Source organism: Felis catus, chromosome D4 (assembly GCF_018350175.1).
Source record: "Felis catus isolate Fca126 chromosome D4, F.catus_Fca126_mat1.0, whole genome shotgun sequence".
Taxonomy (NCBI): Eukaryota; Metazoa; Chordata; class Mammalia; order Carnivora; family Felidae; genus Felis; species Felis catus.
The window spans coordinates 40,290,216-40,317,496 of record NC_058380.1 but is presented as its reverse complement, the minus strand read 5'-3'; the positions used below and the strand labels follow the sequence as shown (position 1 = coordinate 40,317,496).

Below are 27,281 nucleotides of genomic sequence, written 5' to 3'. Positions count from 1 at the left end.
CTCCTTTAGTTTTGTCTGGGAAACTCTTTATCTATTTTTCTATTTTGAATGACAGCCTTAATTCTTGGCTGCATTTTTTTTTTCTGATTCAGCACATTGACTATATCCTACCACTCCTTTCTGGCCTGCCAGCATCCTAATTTTCTAATCTTCTATACTATTCTTGGCTTTTTCATTGTACCTTTCCAACCCTCATAATGAGATTTTAAAAATTTAGCTGCACTATTTTTCAATTTCAAGAGTTCTTTATTTTGATTTTTGATTTTTTTTTTTTTTTTTAAACTTAGGTTCAGGATTTATTTTTCTCAAGCCCAGTGTGAGCCTATTCTGTGCATAAGCATTAACATTATAACCATTATTTCTGTGTCTTCCTAGCGGGACTCGACAACCAATCTCCCACATATACAACGTGATGAATCCTTAACTTGGATTTTTATTTTTTTTTTTAATTTTTTTTAATTTTTTTTAATTTTTTTTTAAATTTAATATAATTTTTTATTTTATTTTATATTTTCTTTTTTGTTGTTGTTGTTTTTTTATATGAAATTTATTGACAAATTGGTTTCCATACAACACCCAGTGCTCATCCCAAAAGGTGCCCTCCTCAATACCCATCACCCACCCTCTCCTCCCTCCCACCCCCCATCAACCCTCAGTTTGTTCTCAGTTTTTAAGAGTCTCTTATGCTTTGGCTCTCTCCCACTCTAACCTGTTTTTTTTTTTTTTTTCCTTCCCCTCCCCCATGGGTTCCTGTTAAGTTTCTCAGGGTCCACATAAGAGTGAAAACATATGGTATCTGTCTTTCTCTGTATGGCTTATTTCACTTAGCATCACAATCTCCAGTTCCATCCACGTTGCTACAAAAGGCCATATTTCATTTTTTCTCATTGCCACGTAATATTCCATTGTGTATATAAACCACAATTTCTTTATCCATTCATCAGTTGATGGACATTTAGGCTCTTTCCATAATTTGGCTATTGTTGAGAGTGCTGCTATGAACATTGGGGTACAAGTGGCCCTATGCATCAGTACTCCTGTATCCCTTGGATAAATTCCTAGCAGTGCTATTGCTGGGTCATAGGGTAGGTCTATTTTTAATTTTCTGAGGAACCTCCACACTGCTTTCCAGAGCGGCTGCACCAATTTGCATTCCCACCAACAGTGCAAGAGGGTTGCCGTTTCTCCACATCCTCTCCAGCATCTATAGTCTCCTGATTTGTTCATTTTGGCCACTCTGACTGGCGTGAGGTGATACCTGAGTGTGGTTTTGATTTGTATTTCCCTGATAAGGAGCGACGCTGAACATCTTTTCATGTGCCTGTTGGCCATCCGGATGTCTTCTTTAGAGAAGTGTCTATTCATGTTTTCTGCCCATTTCTTCACTGGGTTATTTGTTTTCCGGGTGTGGAGTTTGGTGAGCTCTTTATAGATTTTGGATACTAGCCCTTTGTCCGATATGTCATTTGCGAATATCTTTTCCCATTCCGTTGGTTGCCTTTTAGTTTTGTTGGTTGTTTCCTTTGCTGTGCAGAAGCTTTTAATCTTCATAAGGTCCCAGTAATTCACTTTTGCTTTTAATTCCCTTGCCTTTGGGGATGTGTTGAGTAAGAGATTGCTATGGCTGAGGTCAGAGAGGTCTTTTCCTGCTTTCTCCTCTAGGGTTTTGATGGTTTCCTGTCTCACATTTAGGTCCTTTATCCATTTTGAGTTTATTTTTGTGAATGGTGTGAGAAAGTGGTCTAGTTTCAATCTTCTGCATGTTGCTGTCCAGTTCTCCCAGCACCATTTGTTAAAGAGGCTGTCTTTTTTCCATTGGATGTTCTTTCCTGCTTTGTCAAAGATGAGTTGGCCATACGTTTGTGGGTCTAGTTCTGGGGTTTCTATTCTATTCCATTGGTCTATGTGTCTGTTTTTGTGCCATGATTTTTGATTTTTTAAAAAAGATTTTATTTTTAAGTAATTTCTATACCCATTGTGGGGCTTGAATTCACAACCCATGCTCCACTGACTGAGCTAGCCAGGTGCCCTGGTTTCTAATATTATATTTTTTCTTTCTTGTTTTCATGGATGCAATATCTGTCTTTAACCTTTAGCATATTAAGTGTGGTTTGATATTGATCTTCTGTGTTCTGTATTCACTCAACCATTTGTTCAACAAATGCTTCTTGAATACCTGCTATGTGTCTGGCATTATTTCATGCTTCGAGATACAGTACTGCATACAACATGGTCCCTGCTTTCATGGAATGTTTATCCAATAATTTTTTTAGCCTGAGACATTTATTGAGAATGAGGTGGCGTGGGTACTTAGAGGAGAGAGATGAAAAGTTAACTTTAGAAAATGTATTAGTTTGCTGTTGCTGCTGTAACACATTACCATTAACTTAGTGGCTTAAAACAACAGAAATTTATTCTCTAATGGTGCTGGAGGTCACAAGTCCAAAATTTGTTTTACCAAGCCTGCATCAAGGAATAGGCAAGGCTACATGTGCTCCCTAGGGAGGTTCTAATGGGGAGTCTTTTGCCTTAACTTTTCCAGATTCTAGAATTTCACTCCTTCCATCCTTTGGCTGGCCCTTTCCACCATCTTCAAAACCAACAGCCTTAAGTTTTACTTTAGGCATCATTAGTCAATATGTCAATGCCGTCTTCTCTTATAAGGACATTTGTGATTACATTTAGGGCCATTTAGGATAATCCAGGATAATCTCCCCATCTCAAGATCCTTAACATACAAGGTAACATTTACTGGTGCTGGAAATTAGGACTTCAAAATCTATACAGTCCATCATTTAGCCTCTATAGGCACTTTGAATTTGAGACACTTCTTAGACATTTAAGTAGAATGTCAAGTGGCAGCTGGTATGTTAATTTGGAATGAAGGAAAAGGTCAGGGATAATCATCAGTTTATAGATAATATTCAAAGTTACAGGTTGGGGCACCTGGGTGGCTCAGTCAGTTAAGCATCTGACTTCAGCTCAGGTCATGATCTCACAGTCCGTGAGTTTGAGCCCCACATCGGGCTCTGGGTTGATAGCTCGGAGCCTGGAGCCTGCTTCAGATTCTGTGTCTCCTCTCTCTCTGCCCCTCCCCTGCTCATGCTCTGTCTCTCTATGTCTCAAAAATAAATAAAAACATTAAAAAAAATTTTAAAGCCACAGGCTGAATGAGATCACTTAGCAAATAAATACAGAGAAGAAATTGAGGATTACTTAAGCATGGGTAATTCCAAGTAGATGTTGGAAAGTGAGGAGAAACTAATGAAGTAGACTAGTGAGTAAAAGCTAGTGAGGTAAGAGGAGAACCAAAAAAGAAAGAAGGGTGATTCTGAGAATATCAAGAAGAAAGTAAGTGAGAAACTGTATGAAATTGATAATAGAATCAGGGAACTTGATGTCCTTAGTGATCTAATTGCAGTTTTGCTGGTCTGGTCATTGCCTGACTTGAAATAGGCTGTTAAGAATGGGAGCAGAGAAAATAATATAGCAATAATAGATAGCCCTTCTGAGAGTGTGGTGTAAGGGAGCAAGAGGCACAGAGCAGAGTAGCAGGAGCAAAAGTCGGTGTCGAGATTTTTTTTTTTAATCAACTTTATTAAGGTATAATTTCCATGTAATAACATGTACCTATTATAAATTTACAGTTTGATGAGTTTTTTACACCTGGGTAACCACCACTGCAATCCAGATTTATCACATTTCCATCATCTCCAAAACTTCTGTATACTCTTTTGCAGTCAGTCTGCCCCCATGCCAGGTAACCGCTGATTTTCCCTGTCATAGTGGATAAGTTTTGCCTGTTCTAGAGTTGCGTATAAGTGGACTCATGCACTATGTAGTCAGTTTCTTTTGTTCATCATAATGTTTTTGAGATCCATCCTCTTGTGTCTGCCTCTATTGCTTTTTATTGCTGAGAGGTATACAGATATATCACCTTTGATTATCCATTTATCCATGGACATTTGGGTTATTGGGACATTCTGTCTTGGAGCTATTCTGAACAGAACTGTAATAAAACTCATACACAAGTGTTTGTATAGAGGTAGGTTGTCATTTACCTTGAGGAAATATTTAGGAGAGCAGTTACTGGGTTCTATGGTATTTTATGTTGATTTTAAAAAGTGTATGGTCAATTGGCAAGAGGTTGTACCATTTTACAATCCCACTAGCAGTGTATGAGAGTTCTACATCTTTGTCAACACTGATATTGTTACTTTTTAAAATCGTAGCCATTCTAGTGAGTGTATAATGGTATATAATTGATATTTATTTATTTATTTATTTATTTATTTATTTATTTATAGTTTACTTATTATTTACTTAGAGAGAGAGAGAGCAAGCGAGCAGGGGGGTGCTGAGACAGAAAGAGAGAAAGAGAATCCCAAGCAGGCTCTGCCCTGTCAGCATGGAGCCCAACCGGGGGCTCGATCCTATAAACTGTGAGATCACGACCTGAGCCGAAATCAAGAGGCGGATGCTTAACAGACCGAGCCACCCAAGCACCCCTCATTGAGATTTAATTTGAAATTCCCTAATGATTAATGATGTTCAAAATATTTTCATGTGTCTATTTGTTATTTGTTTATCTTCCTTTGTGAATTAGCTATTGAAGTATTTTGCTGGTTAAGAAAAATGGGTTATGTGTCTTCTTTTTTTTAAATTTTCATTTTTATATTTTAGAGACAGCACAAGCAGGGGAGGGGCAGAGGGAGAGAGAATCTTTTTTAATTTTAATTTAATTTATTTTTAAATTTACATCCAAATTAATTAGCACATGGTGCAACAATGATTTCAGGAGTAGATTCCTTAATGCCCCTTACCCGTTTAGCCCATCGCCCCTCCCATGACTCCTCCAGTAACCCTCTGTTTGTTCTCCATATTTAAGAGTCTCTTATGTTTTTGTCCCCCTCCCTGGTTTTATATTATTTTTGTTTCCTTTCCCTTATGTTAATCTGTTTTGTATGTTAGAAGTCCTCATATGAGTGAAGTCATATGATTTTTGTCTTTCTCTGAAGTATACACGCGCACACACACACACACACACACACACACACACATATACATGCACCGCATCTTCTTTATCCATTCATCCATCATTGGGCATTTGGGCTCTTTCCAAACTTTGGCTATTGTGGATAGTGCTGCTATAAATATTGGGGTGCATGCGCCCCTTTGAAACAGCACACCTGTATCCCTTGGACAAATACCTAGTAGTGCAATAGCTGGGTAGTAGGGTGGTTCTCTTTTCAGTTTTTTGAGAACCTCCATACTGTTTTCCAGAGTGGCTGCATCGTTTAGAGGGAGAGAGAATCTGAAGCAGGCTCCATGCTCAGCCTGTTGGGCTCGATCCCACAACCCTGGGATCGTGACCTGAGCCAAAATCAAGAGCCAGACATTCAACCAACTGAGCCACTCAGGCACCCCTGGTTGTTTGTCTTCTTATTGAGAAGTAAGAGTTCTTTTCTGGGTACAAATCCTTTGTATATTTTCACCCAAATTGTGGTTGACCTTTGCATTTTTTAATGTGTCTTTCAAAAAAATTTTTTTTTAATTTTAACTTAAAACATATTATCAACTTATTTTTTTAAGGTTGTTCTTTTGTTTTTGTCTTTTATGTTTTGTGTATGAAAAATCTTTGCCTATCTGTGGTAGTAAGAATGTTTTTGTATGTTTTCGCTTGAACTTTTATGGTTTTTGCTATTATGAGTAAATTCTGTGCATACAATGAAGTTAATTTTTGTTTATATAGATATCCTTCTGTGATTCTTTTCTCAGAGAATAGCCTTATCATGTTTGTCAAAAATCAACTGACCGTATGTCTAGGGGTCTATTGCTGTTTCATTTTTCTGTGTTTATCCTATGTGAACATTAGTTCAGCTTATCCTAGGTCTTGAAATTGGGTAGTGTAAGGCTACGAACTTTGCTCAAGTGTCTGAAGATCCTTGTCTATCTTCTCATTAAAATGATAATCACTTAAAAGCACATTAGAAGCGGAAATAGAGTACGTGAGCTTAGGGCTATGATCTAACGTTTTCATCAAGAGAATGACTATATCAATATCGGTTGAGTTCTCTCCCCTTTCATGCTGTTCAGTTTCTTTAGATAGGTACATGTTACTATCTTTCCTACAGAGTATATGTCTCCCAGCAGCACGGTAAGGGGATGTACACCCAACGTTTACTAGGAAGGCCTTCCTTCATCCCTGAAGCTCCGTGTTTCAGCCCAACCCTCCCCTAGCTGCTACTTGTAAGTCTCTCTGCTCTATTTTCTTCAGAGACTAAACTTCCAGTCTCCTAAGCAATGGGAGGACAGCCAGGGCCTGTTTGCAGAGAAGTAAGGAAACGAGAAGGGCCCTTAGTGTCTGATCACTCCTTTCTTTGTGTACAGATTTTCCTTCTTAGGTTTCATTCCACTTCCTGGTTCCTGGTGTGTCCACTCCTTAGCCTTTCCGAGGTACTGTGGGTGATTTGGCTCTGTTTTTAAAATAATTTTTCTCTTAGATACTGGATTTTCTCACTTACTGGCAGTCATCTCTTCCCCATTTTTTTCTTTGTCTTTGTGCATTTTTAGTTCCTGTAATTTATTTTAGTGGCACTTCAAAAGGTGGTAGATAAGTGCCATTCTTCATTTCACCCTGCTATGTCAGATGTACCTTTAAGGTAAAGCTCTTTATTTTTTTAATTGAATTGAATTGTTTTTACAGTTTATTTATTTTGACAGAGAGAGAGAGAGAGCGAGAGAGTGCATGCATATGCACATGTGTGTGCAAGCTGAGGAGGGGCAGAGAGAGAGGGAGAGAGAGAATCCCAGGCAGGCTCCACACTGTCAGCACAGAGCCTGTCGCAGGGCTCAAACGAACTGTGAGATCATGACCTGAGCCGAAATCAAGATGCTTAACTGAATGACAAACCCAGGCGCCCCGGTTTGTTATCCTTTAAAGGATGCTTTGTAAAATGCCTGTCGCTGACTACCTGATAATGACTTATTTTTCTACTTGCTCATTGTCATTGTCCTGCTCTCCAACCTGCAGATTCTGGGCCGGGTACCTTTGGGCCCTGCTTCTGGGTTCTGAGTTCTTTGTTCTTCTGATGTTGCACCAGTGGTATTGCATGGTGGTGACAGATGTTGCTTGGGTGATTTCTGTGCCTTTTGGTATAAAGAATAACTTCTTAGCTAGAAATGATTTTCCCAGAAGCATGGACAACATTAAACATCACCTTAGACTTGAGCAGGTCTGCAGGATTTTTCCTACTTTCACGGAGTCTGCGTATGCATATTCCCTGTTTTAAACAATGTGTGTAACTCATATCAACTAGAGCCCTTGTTCCTTTCATATCTAGTAAGTTTACTTGAGTGCCTTGAAACCATGGTCTGTAGAAATCTATCACCAGCAAGATTTCTGAAAATTCACAAGGAGCTCGCATTTGGAAGGTCTCTGACAACTGCATCTGTGTTTTTCTTCTGGCTACGTTGCTACAGCCTAGATGTGAATTGAGACCTCTCCAAATTCCAAAGCACCACCCTCACTCAAAGCATCTGTAAGTATTGAATTGAAAAGGGTTTTCACTGAGTAGAGAGTGACTTGAGAATAATTTGATTTGGGGAGAGGTTGAGTGGAGAAAAGTTTGAATTGTACAGAGATTAAGTTTCATTAAGATTGAGTTCTGCAGAGAACTAATTGAATAGCATGGTAGTGGATTTGAGTAACATATGGTTGGATTAAGGGTCATATTTCACATAGTAGAGTAAACAAACAAAAGTCCACAATAAATTCTCCAGAATCCTTTTGGGCCCCTCCTTTTTTGGCTGGCAGGGGGCTTTCTGTGTCTTTCTAAAGGGAAAAGGGGGAAGGGCTTTATCACAAGTATTCTCCTTGCTCTCTCTCTTTTCCCTTTCTTTTTCTCCTCTGCCCCCTCCACTCATTCTTTTTTCTTTTTCTTTTTCTTTTTCTTTTTCTTTTTCTTTTTCTTTTTCTTTTTCTTTTTCTTTTTCTTTTTCTTTTTCTTTTTCTTTTTCTTTTTCTTTTTCTTCTTCTTCTTCTTCTTCTTCTTCTTCTTCTTCTTCTTCTTCTTTTTCTTTTTCAGAGAGAGATGGAGGGGGGAGAGAGAGGGAACAGAGGATCCAAAGCTGGTTCTGACCTGACAGCAGAGAGCCCGATTTGGGGCTTGAACTCCTGAACCTTGGGATGAACCATGAGGTCGTGACCTGAGCCAAAGTTGGAGGCTTAACCAACTGAGCCACCCAGGTGCCCCTCCTCCACTCATTCTAAAACAACAAAGAAACTCCTTTCCTTGTTTCTCTTACAGCAATTTCAAGCTCTTCTTGGACAGCCATATCCTTACTGTTTGAATTTATACTGAGTGCTCATCAAAGGTTTCTCAGAGACTATTCCATTTCTAGGAGGGTATGATAAAAGCTGCTACAATGATACTTTTTTCCTACCCTGTTACATTAAAGTTAACTAGTGATAAATTACTCTCCCTTCTTTCTTTCTGGAGTTCATTGAACAGAATGCCAGGAGTGTATTAGTCAATATTGACGTGGAGAACAAAAAAGAAAGGTCAACGTGTGCTCTTTGGAGAACACTAAGGCAGATATACTTGTCTGTCAGCCTGTATTGGTATAGTCCTCTGTGGTTCCAATCAGTGAACTGGTCAAAATAACAATGGTAGTTTTTTGTTTTTGTTTTTAATGGAAATATAATGAAAAGATGCTGCAATACTTTACTGTCACTATACCACACATGTAAGCCTCTGCATATGTATTTATGGAGTTATAAAATCCCCCTGGGTAAGTCTGCAAGTAGCTGAAGTAACAGTTCCCACATTAGATCTAAAATTCCAAAGCAAATTAATGTAACAGGCAATGAATGTTTACTAGGTGCTTAGCACTGTGCTGGATAGAAAAGATGCATGAGTCCCAGTTCTTTCCTTCAGGGAATTTCAGAATCTTACTAGTGGAGTAAGACATAAGCAGAACTTATTTTAGACAATATGCAAGAGCATAAACTTAAAGGTGAAATCTTGGGGGTAAAGCTCTATGTTATGGGACTTTGGAGAAGGGTTGTTATGGTTTCCTCAAACTGAAAGCCTGTGGGAGGGAAGTGGGGCTTCAGCTGTGCCCCAGTGAGAGGTGATGGGCGTATCAGGAGAGGACAGGGTTTGTACAGAGCTAGGTTTGGGGGGATGGTTGAAAGAGGGTGAGGAACAGTTAAGAAGATGAGATCTGTGGTGGAGGAGTATTTCTTGGGGAGCACTAATGGTTGAGGTCAGCTAGGTCAGGGGAGCATTGACCGGGTTCTAGGGCAAAGAGACGGCGTTGTCACACAGAGAGGAAGAAGCCGCCAGGATCGGACTATACAGGAAGAACAAGCAATGATGAAATTAACTATATAGATACATTTCCCAGTGTTGCGCAACTCTGTTTGATTCCACAATGCTTACAGGTCTTCCTCAGCAGAAGGAGGGAGAAGGAACTTTTCCTTTCTCAGCAAGAAGGATGTGAAAGGAAAACATTTTTTTAAGAACTTAAATTAATTTGTTTTGCATAATGATGTGGATTAAAATAAAAAATTGCTGTTGACTCTGTGCCAACTGTGCCTGCCTGTGTCTGTTGAGTTGTCAGTCCACCTTGCAATGAAATCCATTTAAAAACGTATTTTCTTTTCAAGAGGAGCGGGTTCGTGAGGCTTATTCTGCGATGCTGTTGAAGTCTCCAGGGAGGTGCTCGTGCCATCGGAGACCAGCAGCAATTAGTCCCTCAGAGTGAGGAAGTTTCTCCTGTTCGCTCTATTCTTTGTGTAGATTCTAATAGTTCTTTAACAAAAGGCTTACCTTGTTTTGTTTTTTTTGAAGGACTGAAGTGTACTTACAATTGCATTTCAGTCTTTTCAGAAGAGTCTGGCAGACTGAGGAGGCTGGAGATGGTCGGAGGAACCTGGCTGCAGGGATGAAAGGCCAGTTTTGACCTTCAGAGGCTCTCAGAGCTCTTACTTTTTAAGAACCCATCCCAAGTCATTCTGACACGTGAAAATGCACCCGTGTCCTACGATACATTTCCTTAATGTGGAAATATTATTTGAGCTGATGTAATGTTACATTTGGTAAACATTTTATTTGAGTTTATAGATTTTAATTTTGCAGGTTTGAAAAAATTTTGGAACAAATACCTTAAAAAAATTTTTTTTTCATTTATTTTTGGGAGAGAGAGAGAGAGCGTGAGCAGGGGAGGGGCAGAGAGGGACGGAAACACAGAATGTGAATCAGGCTCCAGGCCCTGAGCTGTCAAGACACAGCCCAACACGGGGCTCAAACTTGTAAAGCCGCGAGATCATGATGTGAGCCGAAGTTGGCCGGCCGCTTAACCAACTGAGCCACCCAGGCACCCCCGGAACAAATACTTTTTTTTTTGTCTGTGCTAGGTCTCAATATTTGCAGAGGCTATTGGCTAGATAGCTGGAAGGCCATGGGCACTGTGTCTCTAATGCCCAGTGGCTAAAAAACCCTGCAGGGAGGGCCCTTTGCGAGAGTTTTCTGTGGAGGAGGAGGAGAGGGCTGCCATCCCAATGCAGACGCTAGTAGTGGGCATGAGGACCCTGGGGCTGGCACTTGTACCCCTCCCCTCCCAGCACTACCTCCCTGAGTTCCCATGGGTACCCAGGGAGAAAGAGGAGAAGTGGCTTCTGTGTGTGTTCCCTGAGAAACCCGTTTCAGCTCTCTGACTCTTCAGCCCGCCACCACCACCCCCCCCCCCAGCCCCAACCCACTTCCTAGAGTTGCACATGGTGGACGCAGAGCTTGCTTCTCCCTCCTCACTTCTGTATTCCTGTATTCCTGCAGCCAGAATCGAGAGTCTGTGCTGGGCAGATCCTCAGGGATCTGGGCCCGGGCGGAGGGGCTGTTCCCAGTGCCATGGTGTGGCTGCCGAGGCAAAAGTATCACAGGGGAAGGAGTGGGCTTAGATTTAGCAAGGAGGAGGAGAGGCGGTGGTCAGAACGGACTTGAGAGCATGCGAGAGCCCCTCTGGAGAAGTGCAGAAAGAATTCAGAGGAACTTTGTGAGGGATTGGATTCCTGCCCAAGGGGTATGGAGAGGCTAACAAGCCTATCACCTCTTGACACTGAGGTGTGAATGTTGGTGAGATCTCATCTGTAGCCATTGGCTGGGGAGGTTGGGGGCACACTCCGGGCCCATTTCTACTGGCCTGCTTTCTTGACGTCTTCCCTTCTAGCACTTGGGGCTCATTCATTCATTGAACATGCTTCAAATTACATGTTAGATGCACAGATGAATAGTCTGTATGCCTCGCTTTTAAATTATTCTTGAATTCACGGGCAGGGATCTGGGAATGTAAGTCTGTGCTTGGAAATTGTTGGCAGAGTAGCTCCAAACACTGCCTGGGGCAGGAAATAATGGCTAAAGGATTTTAGGGGAGTTTTGAGTTAGCTCTTAAAGGAAGGATAGGAGCTCAACAAGTTCATGGGTGGGGTACATTGTACCCAGGAGCACAGGTTCATCTCCATAGCAACCATAGTAACAAGCACGTATTGAAAATTTAGTAGGTGCCTGGCATCTTCCTAAACCCTTTACAGACATTATTTCATTTACTCTATCAGAATTCATAGACTGGAAGGTACTTTGCAAGTAAATGTTGACTGAGATGATAGATATTTTCTCTAACTTTTTTAAAAAATGTTTTATTTATTTTTGAGAGAGAAAGAGAGAGACAGAGTGCGAGTGCGAGAGGGGCAGAGAGAGAGGGAGACACAGAATCCAAAACGGGCTCCAGGCTCTGAACCGTCAGCACAGAGCCCGACGTGGGGATAGAACTCGTGAACCGCAAGATCATGACGTGACCCGAAGTCAGACACTTGACTGACTGAGCCATCCAGGTGCCCCTCTAACTTTGCTTTTGAACCCTTTAAATGGCTTAACCAAGCCATTGCTTTTTCTGTTACCTGCCTGTAGCATTGCATTTTATTCGTTTTCTTACCAACATACTTACACATCTGTGTTTTATCCATTACTGTCTAGCCCACTCCGTTGGCAATTAACCACACTCTCTCGGCACTTCTCTTGGATGGTGGAATTTGTCAAGTGTATGTCTCTTCCCTGCAGTAAGACCATAGGTTCCTTCCTTTGTGACCCCAATTAGAGTCACATCCAAAGTAGGTATTTTTTTTTTTTTTTAGGGCTTCTTACCACTTTGTCAAATTTTGTCTAAAAACTGTAAAGCAAAGGAGTGTGATTTTTTTTTTTAAGACACAGAACAAAAACTTCACATGTCTTACACGGCAGCCATGTGGTGTACATCCAGTGCCCAGTTTACAAACTCTAATATAGAACATATTTGAAAAGGCTCCCAGCTAATCCACACTGAGAATATCTATGCGCTTTTAGGGGGATTTTGGCAAGGGTGTTTCTTTTCCGGAACAGGTGGTGAAGCTAAATTTGTGTGGTGTGCCTGACATACTTGGAGCCTGATATTAAAAGACTTCAGTGGCTGTAATGAACAGTTCTTTCCTTCTTTGTTTACAGGGAATCGGGACTTTCTCTGGGGTGTTGGGTTTCTGTTTCTGCCCACGGGCTGGCTGGAAACTGTTCTCGGCCTTACATTCTTCCACAGGGACAAACAGCTGGGCTGATGGCGTTGGGAAGTCTTGCTGCTTGGCTGTGACATGTGGTCCTTAGTTCTGACATTGGGGTCAGACTTGATTTCAGTGATTCCTTCAGGTCCACAGGAACAAGAGAAATTTCTGTAATTTCTTCCAGATCCCCCTGTTTATGTTACAGTGCTTCCGCACAGTGTTCCAGGGTGGCAGGGTGGCAGGGAAGGGGGTGAGGGTGCAGGCAGGGCATCGGTTAAAACAGGGGAGGAGTGCTTACTTGGCTGGATTTGAAAATCTTTCAGGCCGAAAAGCAGGACTTCCGGCATTTGTTTGTTTGTTTCCGCTAAAGCAAACTAACGCCCCCAATTCCACTCATGATGGAAAGTGAGGCTTTCCTGCTGACGAGTGCTGCTTGCAAGGACTCAGGTCCTTGAAGCAAGCCAGATTTGGTTCTTTCAAAGTGTAGATTTTAGACAGGCTTCCTTCCAAGGTCAGGCTCCAGGGTGCTACTGGGAACCGGGTGGTAGCAATGCCTTTGGTGAGTGGGATGAGAGGTACCCACAGTCCCGGTGCCGCCTCTTGGGACTTCAGCTGGGAAGTGTCAGAGACACAGTGTTATCTCCATGGGCTGTTGACAGTGAGTGGTTGCTTCCCACGGCAAACCTGAGTCCAGCTCTGATCTGCAACTGTCAGAATCGTGCTTGCATAATAGGGGTTTGTGGGATGCCTCTCTGTCCTTCTAGCTATTTATTGGCTTTTAATTCAAGACCAGGAGGCCTGAGCTTTCAGCATGATGTGGCACAGGTTTCTTCTAGGCATTGAAGAGTGAACATTCGTTTGCGTTTAGCACTCTCTGGACGCCAGCCCGACCTCCTTCTGATACACTTTCTCCTTTTGGTTTTTGCGGGCGGCACCGTGTAGTCCATAAGAACCTGGGCTTTAGATCCATACAGATTGGGGCTCACGTAATGGACTCTGGTATTTCATGATGTGACCGGATCACGAATTAGTTGTGATACAGATTCAGCTGTTGTAGCAAAGGACACAGTAAGGTGGCTTCAACAGGATAGAAGCTTGTGTCCCTTCTGCATAACAGAGTACGTGCTTCAGGGTTGATGAGACAACTTTATGGCATCTCCTTTCTTGTTGTTCTACCAGCTTCTATTTTCTGGTCCAAGACGTTGCTCCAGCTCCCACTGCCAAATGTGCGTCCCAGACAGTAGGGAGGGTTGAGTGGTTGTGAATCGCAGAGTCAGGAGATGGATGCTAGAACATCTAAGAAGAAAGGGGCTCCCGGCATCCTTTGAGGGTGTTGTGGCCTTCAGCAATCAGTGAGGGACACTGACGTTTGGTATGTGATAAAGCTAGAAGTCTTCTACTTCTGAGTTGCTCTGATTTTTAGAACAAACTAATTTTGTTGCATCTGAGACCTTGATGTGAAATCTATGCCTCTTTCCTGACGGTTTTCATTATTCTGGTTGATTACAGTTGCCATCCATTCTCACTGCGTAAGTTTCGTCTTTAATAATTAAAGGTTTATTGTCATTGCATGGCCTAGAACCACAAGGCAGACTGCAACACTGGTCCAGGGTGCCAACTATTGCCTGGATCTGTGGCCTAAGGAAACACGGGCGCAGCAGTGAGACCACACAGAATGAAAGCATCCTCCACAGACGTGCCCACATGGGGAGGGGCAGCGGAGGGTCAAGGAAGGTCTCCCTAACCCCTGAAAGGTATGGGAGCTGACGGCCTCTGAGGCTGCCACGCAGCTTGGAGCCAGTTCAGATCCTGCCCGGCTGAGTTGTTTTCCGCATCTTATATGGTGAAATAATTTGATGACTTGTAATGAACATTCTTTAAAAATGGAAATAGAATAGAAAACACCAGAGTGCATCATAGATAGTAAGAGAAATGTGTGGTATTTATTTTTACTGTATATCTCTATATGTGTGTGTGTGCTGAGTCATGAGGGAAATGTTTTTCTTATCATGGGTCATGGTCAAAAGAAGTAGGAAAGCTCTCGCTCTAGCCTACGATGTACCATGTTATCACTGCAGAGCCATTTTTCTGTGGTTTGTTTTAATTTTTCTCTGATCCATATAAGACTCTGATGATGGGGAGGTAGGCATTTCTGAGTTTTGTCATCTGTATCTGCCTCTTTTCACAAGATGGGCTGATGTCACCATAAAGGCTGGATAACACAACCAGCTGCATGCCACAAATAATTGTTGAGCATGAATTGCACACAGACACTGTGCTTGGTGGTAAGGGAGGTGCCTAAAACCCTGTGCTTCCCTCCAGAGACTCAGAAACTAGTGATGGTGGCAACGGAGAATTCAACCACAAGACTCACCCAAGTAGAAAATATAATTAAACGTTGATCTAATTGTCATGACTTCACTTTCACATTTTAGTTTAGAATTAAAAATTCAGTTAAATGAAAATTTTAATTCAGGTAATTAAAATATTCTTATTGCCAAGATATCAATTATTTTTATCAGATACTCTTTCAATTTGAAAAGGTTTGAAATTTGGCGTGGGCAGAGGTTTGGTATGGTAGGTACTTATGCATTGCTGATGGGGATATAAGCTGGTGTTGTCCTTTTGGAGAGCAATTAATGGACAATAATTGGCTTAAAAATACAGTCTTTGTAGTAATTCCATTTCTAGTTTTCTGTTAAAAAAATCAGATATTTGGGGGCGCCTGGGTGGCTTAGTCGGTTGAGCGTCCGACTTCAGCTCAGGTCACGATCTCACGGTCCGTGAGTTCGAGCCCCGCGTCGGGCTCTGAGCTGATGGCTCAGAGCCTGGAGCCTGCTTCCGATTCTGTGTCTCCCTCTCTCTCTGCCCCTACCCCGTTCATGCTGTCTCTCTCTTTGTCTCAAAAATAAGTAAATGTTAAAAAAAATTAAAAAAAATCAGATATTTGGATAAAAATTAATATGTAAATATATTTATTGAAGCTGTTTTTTACAGTAAAAAATTAAAAACAACCAATGATTCATAAAGGGAATTTAAGTTAAGAGATACTATGTATTGCTAAAGTCATATTTTCAAAAAGTGTGTAAAGATACTGGTGTTTACATGTAATATAAATGGCAAAAGTAGGGTCAAATACTAAACAGGCAGTATGATCACAATTCTGAAAACCAAATAAAAAACAACTCTATTTGTGCACAGGAAAAAACCAGAAAGCCCATCAACGTGTTAGGTGTTTAGCCTCCACAGATTGTAGGGTTTGGGTGATTTCTGTTATCTTCCTTCAAAGTTTAATACATTTTATGCAGTATACACTTTTTCATTTTATAATCATAAATAAATAGTATTTTACAAAAAACTACAAAATTACATCAATGCTAACATGCTAAGTCAAGTACATTAATTTTAGAAGAGCCTTCCAAGTACTATAATACATCTTTTTGGATTTGGTGGGTAGTCCTAATATTTGCCTCCTTCCTTCACTTTGCCATTGGGGGAGATGTTTGCCATGGCAAGAGAAATGGTTAGGACAGTCACTTGTTTCCTTTTCTAAATTTAGCTTTTAAGAAGAATAGAATGTGAAATGTCTGCTAAGCAGTTGGCCCCATCTGTATACCTACTTACATTTCTTGGAACCCATTGGACTTGGATGGCTAGACCAGGACTAACCAGAAGACCTTCACATGTCATGGGACAAAAACAAGCACTGGGACCAAGCACGTGTATAGATTATTTAATTACTCTCCACCCAGGGCAACTTTGACCCAAGAAAGACTAAATTGCCTTTGAAAGAAGATTACATATATACAATATATACATGATATCTGTCTATCTATCTAGATATATGACATGTAATATATGTTATATATTTTTGGCAAACTCTCTAAAGACAGAAAATGACAACTTCTAACAGTGATTAAGCACTTCTTTAAGGTCAATACCCTAATAGTTCAACTAAATTTACTTGTATTACCTCATTTAATTCTCACAGCACCCCATTACGTAGTTCCTACTACTATCCCTGTTTCATACACAAGGCATCTAATATCTAAAGAAGCTAAGTAACTTATCCAGAGTCCTATGAACAGCAGGTTCCAGAGCCAGGCCCAGGCCCAAAGGAGGCTAGAGTCCAAGTTCTTGGACTCTGCTGTTCAGCATTCCTGTGTGTGCCCTCTTATGCCCACTGAGACCCACGGCAACATTTGCATATAGGCTAGGTAATCGTTTTTAAGAATTTCAGTGTCAGAAGAGACTTTCTATCATGAGACTATTGCTATTATGACTAAATTATTCTGAATTGATTAGTAATGCCAGATGCCTTCAGGTTCATTCTATTAAAATTAGCTTTGCATATTTCTGCCCTATACTCAGTGAAACTCCTGTTTTAATCTCCTTTCAAATCCAGAAAGAAAAAAAAAAAGCAAAATCATTTTATTGCCAGTAAAAATCTTCTAGGTTTAGTCAAAGCAAGTTATAATTTCTGGTGCTCCTGGGCTCATTAGTTCTTCCAGATGGTGCATGTAAACATGGCAGGAGCTGCAAATTGTGTGGAGGCCGAAATGTAAATCAAGAAATAAGTATTCATTATAATTTGTATGACAAATGGAAAGGCTATAAAGCGAAACAGTGCATTGCTCAATGAATTTCATTCCATTACTTTTGGGATCCTCCAGAGACTATTTTTGGAAATGGACTTCCCTGATTTTGTCAAGGTCAATTGTCATTATAGTGTTTAGAGGAGTCCTAACCATAGTTCAGATATATTTGGGATATTGTAGTTGCTTTTTTTTTTCCTGCTCTTGATGGTCGATGGGCTGATTATAGTTCTATGAGAAGAAAAGGGAGAGAGGAAATGTTACCCTAAAATTTTGAGGGTTGTTTGAAAAGAAATAGGAGGCTAGTTGCAAATGTTTCCAAGCCCACTGTGGCGGAAGTGATGGTGTCCTGCCCAGAATCCCCCCTCCCTAGAACAGAGGTTCTCATTCCACTGTCCTGCTGGGAGTGTTGATGGCTGGCAATTCTCAACCGAGGCCCTGAAGAGTTCTTCCTAGTCCAAGGTCACGTGTCTTCTAGGCAGCTCATATCTATTGATATGGAAGATAGGGGTCTAGGCTACCTATCTCACCCTCCACCCCTGCCTCCAGTGAGGACAACTATGAATGGTGACCCTGGTTCCAGAGTTCCTTACAGGGTTTGGCTGAGGCCTTTGTTGCAACTGAATCACAGTTCCACTTTCTGCCCAATTTTTAATAACATTTTATCCTCCAACATAAGCAAGAACATGAGGTGGTAGAAAGGGCACCAGACCAGGAATCAATCAGGAGATCCTGAGTGTAATGCAAGCCTTGCCACTGTTAAGTGTTAAGATCTTGGACAAGTAATTTGTCTTTTTTTAAATGTTTATTTATGTTGAGACAGAGTGAGAAAGAGAGAGAGTGTGCAGGGCAGGGGCAGAGAGAGAGGGAGGGAGAGAGAGAATCTCAAGCAGGCTCTGTGCTGTCAGCATAGAACCCAGTGGGGGGCTTGATCTCATGAAGTGTGAGATCATGACCTAAGCTGAAATCAAAAGCCGGACACTTGGGGCACCTGGGTGGCACAGTCGGTTAAGCGTCCGACTTCAGCCAGGTCACGATCTCGCGGTCCGGGAGTTCGAGCCCCGCGTCGGGCTCTGGGCTGATGGCTCAGAGCCTGGAGCCTGTTTCCGATTCTGTGTCTCCCTCTCTCTCTGCCCCTCCCCCATTCATGCTCTGTCTCTCTCTGTCCCAAAAATAAATAAACGTTGAAAAAAGCCGGACACTTAACCAACTAAACCACCCAGGCACCCCAGTAATTTGTCTTTATGTTTCTTATTTTTCTTACCTCTCAGGGGTAAAGCTTGGCCTGGATTAACATTCTTACCCATAGGACTTCCCCCAGTGGGTGTTCTTTGACTCTGAAATTTTACATGTAAGATCTATACATTTTTTTTTTTTTCTGGCGAGAGGAGCATTTCTCAAAGGGCTCCACAGACGTTTAAGAACAAAAGCCTTAGGTGATTATTGAACCATCCCTGACTCTAGCTAAAAACTGATGCCTCTATGCACAGTATGTGAGTCAAGATGAAAATTATTCAGCATCAGCGTTTCTGTGTAGAATCTGTAGCAAAGAGGAACCTTTACTGACTTTGGCTCTGAGATAGCAGGACTAAGTAGATGTAGACAAGAAATTTCAGGGTAGGGAGAGTGGGAGCAGCTACAGAAATAGGCAGTATTTTTGTACTTCACGGAGGGCATTTGTAGAGAAAGCTTCAGAGAACTCTTTCATTTGATTCTCAGGAGGTGGGGATTGCGAAGCTCTGCTTTAGCAATCTGAGCGTTATCTGCCTGCATCTCAAAAATCATATTTGTAACGACAGCAAGCTGGCCTCCAGCCTAGGGGATTTGAAGAGTACCTCTTTACTTGGTAGCTTATAGAGAGAAGAAATATTCCTCAGAAAGTAGTATTGTAAGGGATCAGACTTCTTCTACAAAAGGGAAAATGTGAAAGGATGCCTCAGAATGTAGCATGGGTAGGACTGTTTCCCACCCTTGGAAGTGGTAACCAGAGGCAGAGAAATCACTCGACGAGGATGTGGGAGGGATTCCTGCCCTAACCCATGGTGGGACTAGGCTATCTTACGGTTGTCTGGGTCTGGGTTTTTCTGAACCTGGTGAAGGATTCTGGTCCATGATCGTTGCATGCGCAAGTTAAAATCAATAGAAGGGCGACGACATTTAAATGCCATGCAACGATGAAAAAGATAATGAAACTAGTCAAGAAATAATATCCAATGTCCCCATGTGGAAACATCTGTCTGTGTCTGTATGACACAAACCTGACGGATCCAGCTGAAATAGAGTTTTTCTGTTCATTTGTGTTTTTTTGTTGTTGTTTTTGGTATACATCAATACCTTGTGAAGAAATGTTTTGGTGCACACCCAGAGGTGGCTGACATATCTTACTGAATAACAGGAGGCATGGGGCAAAATAGATAGGAGAATAACTTTTTTTTTTTCCCCTGCATAAATAACACTGAGTGCTGTACGCCGATGAGCAAGCACCGAGATGAAGCTGTCTTGCTTTATGTTAGAGAAACATTTCTTGCCAATGTGTACCATGTTGCAGTGTTGGTGATCTCTGCCAATCTCCCAGTGACTTCTTCACTTACCTTGAACAATACAGTGAGCCTACTGAGTTTGTAGGAACTCGTTTCTCCAACTGGAGGTGTGGGGTGCCCGGGTGGCCCAGTTGGTTAAGCGTCCGACTTTGGCACGGGTTACGATCTCATGGTTCGTGGGTTCGAGCCCCGCGTCAGGCTCTGTGCTGACAGCCCAGAGCCTGAGCCTGCTTCAGATTCTGCATCTCCCTTTCTCTCTGTCCCTCCCTCACTCATACTGTCTCTCTCTAAAAAATAAATACACATAGAAAGATATTTAAAAAAATAAAACTGGTGGCTTGGTTTTAGGGGCCCAGTATTGATACCTTGGTACAATATTGATACCTTGGTACATTGATCCCCTTGGTACATGGTCTTAGATCTCTTGGGGTCTCTCTGAGGCATTGTATTAGACTTTCTACTTGTGTCAATTATACCTAATTGCTGGTATTTCACTGAAATCAAACTGTCTTTATTTTTTATGACTTTCCAATACTTCTGTCCATTAATCTTCTGTTAGCAAATTCATCTAAGAGCAGGCACGAATGGTTTTCCTTTTCTTTTTTTAAAGTTTATTTATTTATTTTCAGAGAGAGAGAGTGTGCAAGGGGGGAAGGGGCAGAGAGAGGGAGAGAGACAGAATCCCAAGCAGGCTCCATGCTGTCAGTGGGGGTTGAATTTACAAATCATGAGATCATGACCTGAGCCAAGATCAAGAGTTAGATGCCCAGCCGACTGAGCCATCCAGGCACCCCCCTTTTCATATTTTTGAAATGAGGTCTACAAGAACCTCTAGAAGCACATCATTTATTTTTACTGAACCTGATTCTTTTAGCCCTGGGTATTACTTTATAGTAGCTTAAGTTAATGAAACTGTGTTTAAATTTTTTTTAATGTTTATTTATTTTTGAGAGAGAGGGAGACAGAGCATGAGCAGGGGAGGAGCACAGAGAGGGGGGAGACACAGAATCTGAAGCAGGTTCCAGGTCCTGAGCTGTCAGCACAGGACTTGAACCCATGAACTGTGAGCCCATGACCTGAGCTGAAGTTGAATGCTTAACCGGCTGAGCCACCCAGGCACCCTGAAATTGTCTTTAAAAGCAAGTAGTTCTCAATAGAATGTGTTTCTTCTAAATTATGAAGTCATTATGAATATCACATCATCATATATAAGGAGATGGGCTTGCTGACAGATTTGGAAAAGAGTTTCTTCCTGAAATATTCATTAGATCAATTCCTATTTTTGTAACTTTTTTTTTTGCAGGATACCTCAAAATGCATCAAGCAATACTGGAATAGAAAGTGACTGGGAAACTGCCTGCAGAACCAAAGACATCAAAATGTAGCTATCATAACTCAAGTTAGCTCTTACACTGACCCTTGTTACTGGCAGCAATGGAGGCCTGTTCTTTATATGTATCAACTTGTTGGATTCTCACAACTTCCTCCTGAGGTATTTGTCCCATTTTATGCACAGTAACCATTCCATGAATATTTGCATAAATCTGATGATTCTTTTTTTCTTTTGCCATCAATCACCTTCCCAACATCATGGTGAGGCCCTTCTCCCCTTCTATCTCTCTGTCTTTCATCACCTCCTCACCATCTTCATGGCCTAGGTCTGGCCTGCATTACTGAGGTGGCCTCTGAAATGGTATGTCATTCTCTACCCTGCAGTTGGCTTGGTTTTTCTAACTCCCAATAATGCTCCTACGTTAGTCAGGTTTTTTGTTTGTTTGTGGGCGAGTGAAACTTAAACTACATCAAGCAAATCAGGAAATTTGTTGGCGCATCTCACTGGGAAATCCAAAGATAGGAGTTTGATGGGAGCCCCGGCTGGACCTAGAGTTTCAGATATACCCACTGCTGGGTATGTTGGTCACTGGCAGGCCAGGACTCAGATTCTACCAGCGGCACAACCAGGCAGAAACAGAACATCTTCCCACACGGTTTTGGCAACATGGTCCCAAGGAAGACCACAGGCCTATCGATGACTCAATCACTGATGCCGCAGTCACGGGGGCCTTTCGTTGGGCTGACCTGGGTTACCCATCCATCCCTGTGGTGTGGAGGATGGAGTCAACCCCACCCAAACCCCGTGAATGGGTTCCCTTGTTAGCCAGAGAGGAAAAGGGAGCCTTGGCAGGCAAACACAACAGATGTCCATGACATTCCGTGTTTAAAGTCTCGCACCAGCTTCCAAATGTCTTTGGATAATCACCAAACTCCTTAGCATGCCATATAGCCTTGTCTACCTGTACGGTTTTATTTCTGCCTCTCTTTTCCTTGACATCTTTCCTAAGGGTCAATTTAAGCAGCCTATCACGACTTCCTTCTAGCCTGTGATACCTTGTCTGTGATTCTGTAGCATCCTAAACCTCGGTATCCTAGCCCTGAACACACTTTTTTTGTGTAATCACTGTTTATCCGCCCTGAATTTACTAGTGAATTCTCTGCCCAAGAGCTTAAACTATACCTATGCCCTAACCCTACCCTAGTTCAAGTCCATCAGATTCATGGGGGTGGGGAATGGGAGGAATGTCTGTCTGTCTGTGTGTCTATGTGTCTATGTATCTATCTCACTCTTCCTAATCTCTTCAGGTAATTTTGAGATGCAAGTAGGCTTGAGAACCACTGAATTATACCATTAATGTTCTATTTAGATCTAACATTCTGTGATTCTAGCCCAAGATTTGGTAGGATTAGGTCTTCTGCTTTCCTCTTTTCTCCCTTCCTCTTTCTTTTTCTGGCCATTGCATTTAGAGAGGTCAAAGCCATAGTTCTATTTAAAAAAATCAATACAAAATGGCCTCATTTTAATTTTAATTTACCTTCGGTGCTTTGAAACTGTCTCAGTGACACTGAGATTATCTGAGGTATTCAAGAATGAGTTACTTTGTCAGCTGCCCCTTTATACTAGCTCAGCCCAGCCTCTGCTCGTATGGGGCCCAGCTCTGGAGCTGTGCCTGTGGGCCCTTTATAATTATGTCTCAACAGCATGGCCAGTCAGGCCTACAGTGAACAGAGTCATTCAAGGCGCTTCCTGTAATGTTTCAAACTGTTGTGTTGTTGACATTCAGTGCATGTGTTTGTCATTGACACATAGGCTCTCATTCCAGCTGGAAAGCCTTGCCTTTCATGTAGAAGCTGTTTAAAGGAAATGTTTCTACTTATCTCAAAGCCAGAGAGAGAGTGGATGGGAGGGAGGAGTTGTTTGCCCACATCTTCAAACACACTGCATTTTGGGGATGCCAACAGAACTGTTTTAATTTGCTCCCCACAAAGGCAGACTTCTGCTTTTCCTGAGATCCTGACAGAAGAGTGTTTGTCTTTAATGTCACAAGACGAGACGGTGCAGCTGTGTTTATGGTGGGAGTTACCTGTAATTTATGTTCTAACTGAAACATTTAAGAAGATTAGCTGTTTCCTTTCATTTAAAGACCTGAAATCTGTTCTTCCCTTCCCTTCCCTTCCCTTCCCTTCCCTTCCCTTCCCTTCCCTTCCCTTCCCTTCCCTTTCTTTTTTAAGCTCAACACTCCTACAAATATTTAACCACCAGCAAGGTGGTTAGAAAATCAGGACTTTGGTTCTCTGGCACAGAGTTGGAATTATTAAAATGGCAGCATTTCAGAAGGTAAACATATACTTGTACTTAGTTTCAATCTAGAAAAGTATAAGCAAATGAGGCAAAGCTAACCATACTGGCTATCTAAATGAGAGGAGGACATTTTTTTAGGTTTTTGAGACCCAAGCTGATCACATCACGTGCCTCTCTTCTCCCTTATTCATGTCCCTTACTATCTTGTTATAGTTCAGATCATACTAAATCTTATTATCCTGAAAAATTGACTTCCAAGGATGTTAGGGACAGTGAGCTGGGTTAACACCTCCCAGGGTTTGGGATTTGGAAAAGGGGTGCGAGTAATTGTGGACTGATTGACTATACTGGAACCCCAAGTGTTTGTTTTATAAGCACTAACAGATTCCTCCCCTCATCTGACCCAGTCTGAAATATATTTTTTTCTCATCTAGGAACTAGAGAGGAAAACTCAATTTCCCCTTCCACTACTAAAGGAAATCAGAGCCCTTTGTTCACAATTATCTTTTAGGACCTTTTCTCTAAAACTAACCTTCCATTGAAGCATTTACTAGAATTGCCAACAAAAATTAATATGTAGCATCATTTACTCATTAACTTAGCATTTATGGAGTACCTACTGTATCTGCACATTGTGTAAGGAATAAAAAGATGAGAGTGGGCTATGTTGACACAAATACATTTAATAAATTATAAATGCTTTAATAAGTCAATGAGCAAATTTGCTGCTGGTCACAGATATAAAGAAAGACAAAATTCTTCGATGAGATCTAGATTTAGTGTAACTGATAGTTTCTTGTTCTATGACTCTTGAGGCCCTCTGTCAAAAATCAAAGAGGTTTATCTGGACTGATTCATTTTTGTAAGCCCAAGTTGTCTTATAGTGCTATCTGTAAGCACTTTGAATTATGGTGTATTCAAACAGTAGAATGCTGTATGATCCTATTAATGATGTGGTACAAATATATTTATTAATTAAAGCGACATTCATAGCATAGTAATAGTAATATTATATTAATATTAATATAATATTAATTAAATATTAATTAAAGTGCTATATTCATAAAGTGCTATCTTTTTAAATAAAATTGTCCAAATTCTCAGCGATAGTCAATTCTAGAATTTTCCTGGGCATCGGTTGTCAATTTCACTGGTTTGTACTTTTCCAAATCTTTATCTGAACATTGTTTGATCATTTATGTTTCCCCAACTTTTCTCTACAGGCAGCAACACCGACAATATGACTATTTTATAATGAAGCCATCAGCAGTATGGGAGTTCACAGCCTTACACTAGTGTGGACAAAGTCAATATGACCATTGGGTTACTGAGCATGTCAGAAGTGCACTTCATCCACACTCTTCCCACAAAAATGATCCAGAATTGGTAGGTAGATTCCCCTTGGCCATTTAGAAATCTCTAACCAAAACGCCTTTCTAGGCACTAGAAATTTAGTCTGAATTTGCTTTTTTTTTTAAGTTTATTTTTGAGAAAGAGAGAGAGAGAGAGAGAGTGAAGGGCAGAGAGGGAGGAGACCGAGAATCCCAAGTGTGCTCCGTATTGTTAGCACAGAGCACAAACTCGTGAACCAGAACCATAAGATTGTGTGACCTGAGCCAAAATCAAGAGTTGAGTGCTTAACCGAATGAACCACCCAGACACCCCTGGAATTTGTTTCAAAGTTATTATAAAGACCTCTTTGTTCTGTTAAACATTTTTTTGGTAAGTCTAAAATTATTTCAAAGGAAAAAGTTAAAGATAATATAATTTATTCAGTTCATTCGTCACTGATTATTGGACATTTAAATTGTTTCTAAATATTATTTTCTTTTAAAATTTATTTACTTTGAGGGAGAGAGAGAATAAGCAGGGGAGGGGCAGAGAGAGAGGGAGAGAGAATCCCAAGCAGGCATCGTGCTGTCAGTACCAAGCATGATGTGGGGCTTGATCTCATGAACTGTGAGAGCATGACCTGAGCCGAAATCAAGAGTTGGATGCTTAACCAACTGAGCCACCTGGGAGCCCTATAAATTTTCTTTTTTGAAAAAATACTTTTGGAGTGAATATCTTTGCCATAAATTTTTATGTATATCCTTATTAGTTTCTTTATAATACATTCCTAGAAGTGAAATTGTTGGGTCAAAGTGTATGCATTTTTTACACCTATTATCAAACTATTCTGTAAATTTCCCTTAATACTACCATTGGCTCTTATAATTTGTAAAGTATTTTTCAATTTCATAGAAAAAACAGTGGTACTTCACTGTTTTTGTTTGTTTGTTTGTTTTATTTATTTGGAGAGAGAGGGAGGGAGGGAGGGAGGGAGGAAAGGAGGGAGAGAGTGAGAGAGAGAGAGAGAGAGAGAGAGAGAGAGAGAGAGAGAGAATCCCAAGCAGGCTCCATCCTGTCAGCATAGAGCCTGGTGCAGGGCTTGAACTTACAAACTGTGAGATCGTGACCTGAACCAAAACAAAGAGTTAAACACTTAACTGATGGCCACCCAGACACCTCTATTGTTTTAATTTACATTTCTTCTATTACTGAGGAAAATCCTAATCTTTTTATGTTTATTACACATTTATACTTTGTGTGTGTGTGTGTGTGTGTGTGTGTGTGTGTGTGTGTGTGTGTAAATTACTTGTTCAGGACTTCTACATGTTTTACTTTTGGAAGTGTTTCCATTTATCGTAGTGATTTGTATTAAGTCATTGATGTAGTTCCAACATTTGCCCTTATGTTGAGAAACTCTCCCAGTTGACAACCTTGGAGATTTTCTGTTTAATTTGTTAAGATAGTGTGAGAGTTTTATTTGTCTTTAAAAAAAAAAATAAACATCTCTTCAGGAATTGAAAGAATAACAATATATGAGCCACAGGATCCAAGTAACATCCAAAATCAGTTTGCTCCACTGGTAATTACACTTTATCTTTAGATTTTCACTTTTTTTGATCAGAGGGAGAGTTTCTGGTCAATACTGCTCTCTCAGGGAGTGGTAGGGCATGAGAATGAAACATGCCATCTATGATCTACTAGCTCATGTCGCCATGAGGACTCTTCTGTCTTGCCAGCCCCCCTTTTCTCTCACCCATGGCTTTCTGGGAATTCAAATAAGACCTTTCATCTTTCTTCCTATCAGTCCTCCTCATATATGGACACCTCCCAGGGGTCAGGCTCCTTTTTGTCCCTGCATCTTTTCTCTAAGAACCCTGTGTCATTTCCACCACCCCTGCCACCTTCAGTTAATTTGTCCAGAAAAGTCTCCCATGCTCCCAGCCCAACTTATCCACTTAGAAAGTTCCTACTCATTTTTAGGACTTAGGCTAAAGGCTCAACTGTAGTCAGGACTTAGGCTAAAGGCTCAACTGTAGTCATGCTGAGAGGTGATGTGATTGCCAGGGGGGTGCACAGAGAGCTTAGATATGGCACTGGTAGATTTTAAGTCCCTTATAAATAGAACTGTGACTTACATACAGCCCATAGTTTATGCAGCTGATTTTTGTTACTTTTGACACTTCTCTCATTATAGTTATAATCTGTTTTTTTCCTGTGAGAAGTTGGGGGACATGTTTCCTGATCCCTGTGCCTCACACTTCCATCCACTTCAGTGTGAATTCTTCTCTTGCTTCCTGGGCAGGCTCCAGTCTCTGGTGGCCTCGTATAACATTGTATGCGTGTCTCTCTTAAAATACTCCCTTGATGTCTTGACACTTCTCCCTTTATACTATTTTCCGTGCCTATTAAAATGTAAGATCTGTCAGAGCTTGCCGTATGTCTTATTCATGTTTATGTTTTCCTCAACCCAGGTGGTGCCTGATAAATGGAATGTGTTCCGTGAAAGTTTAGCATTGTTAGCATTGTGTCTATCTCTATAGAAATGATTACGTTTGTTGCGTGCAGCAATTGAGAAATGTGAATTTTAC

General features: G+C 41.1%; 1 protein-coding gene across 3 annotated transcripts in view; it reads left to right on the top strand.

Moving 5' to 3' along the window:
* FREM1 (FRAS1 related extracellular matrix 1) overlaps nucleotides 1-27,281 on the top strand; it is a 313,656-nt gene that overhangs the window by 48,120 nt on the left and 238,255 nt on the right. For all 3 annotated transcript variants that reach the window (XM_045043745.1, XM_045043744.1, XM_045043746.1), the window contains exons 5-7: nucleotides 21,028-21,216; nucleotides 23,292-23,397; nucleotides 24,585-24,747. The gene's annotated coding sequence lies outside the window, so the exon portion shown is untranslated. The remainder of the gene's footprint in view (nucleotides 1-21,027; nucleotides 21,217-23,291; nucleotides 23,398-24,584; nucleotides 24,748-27,281) is intronic.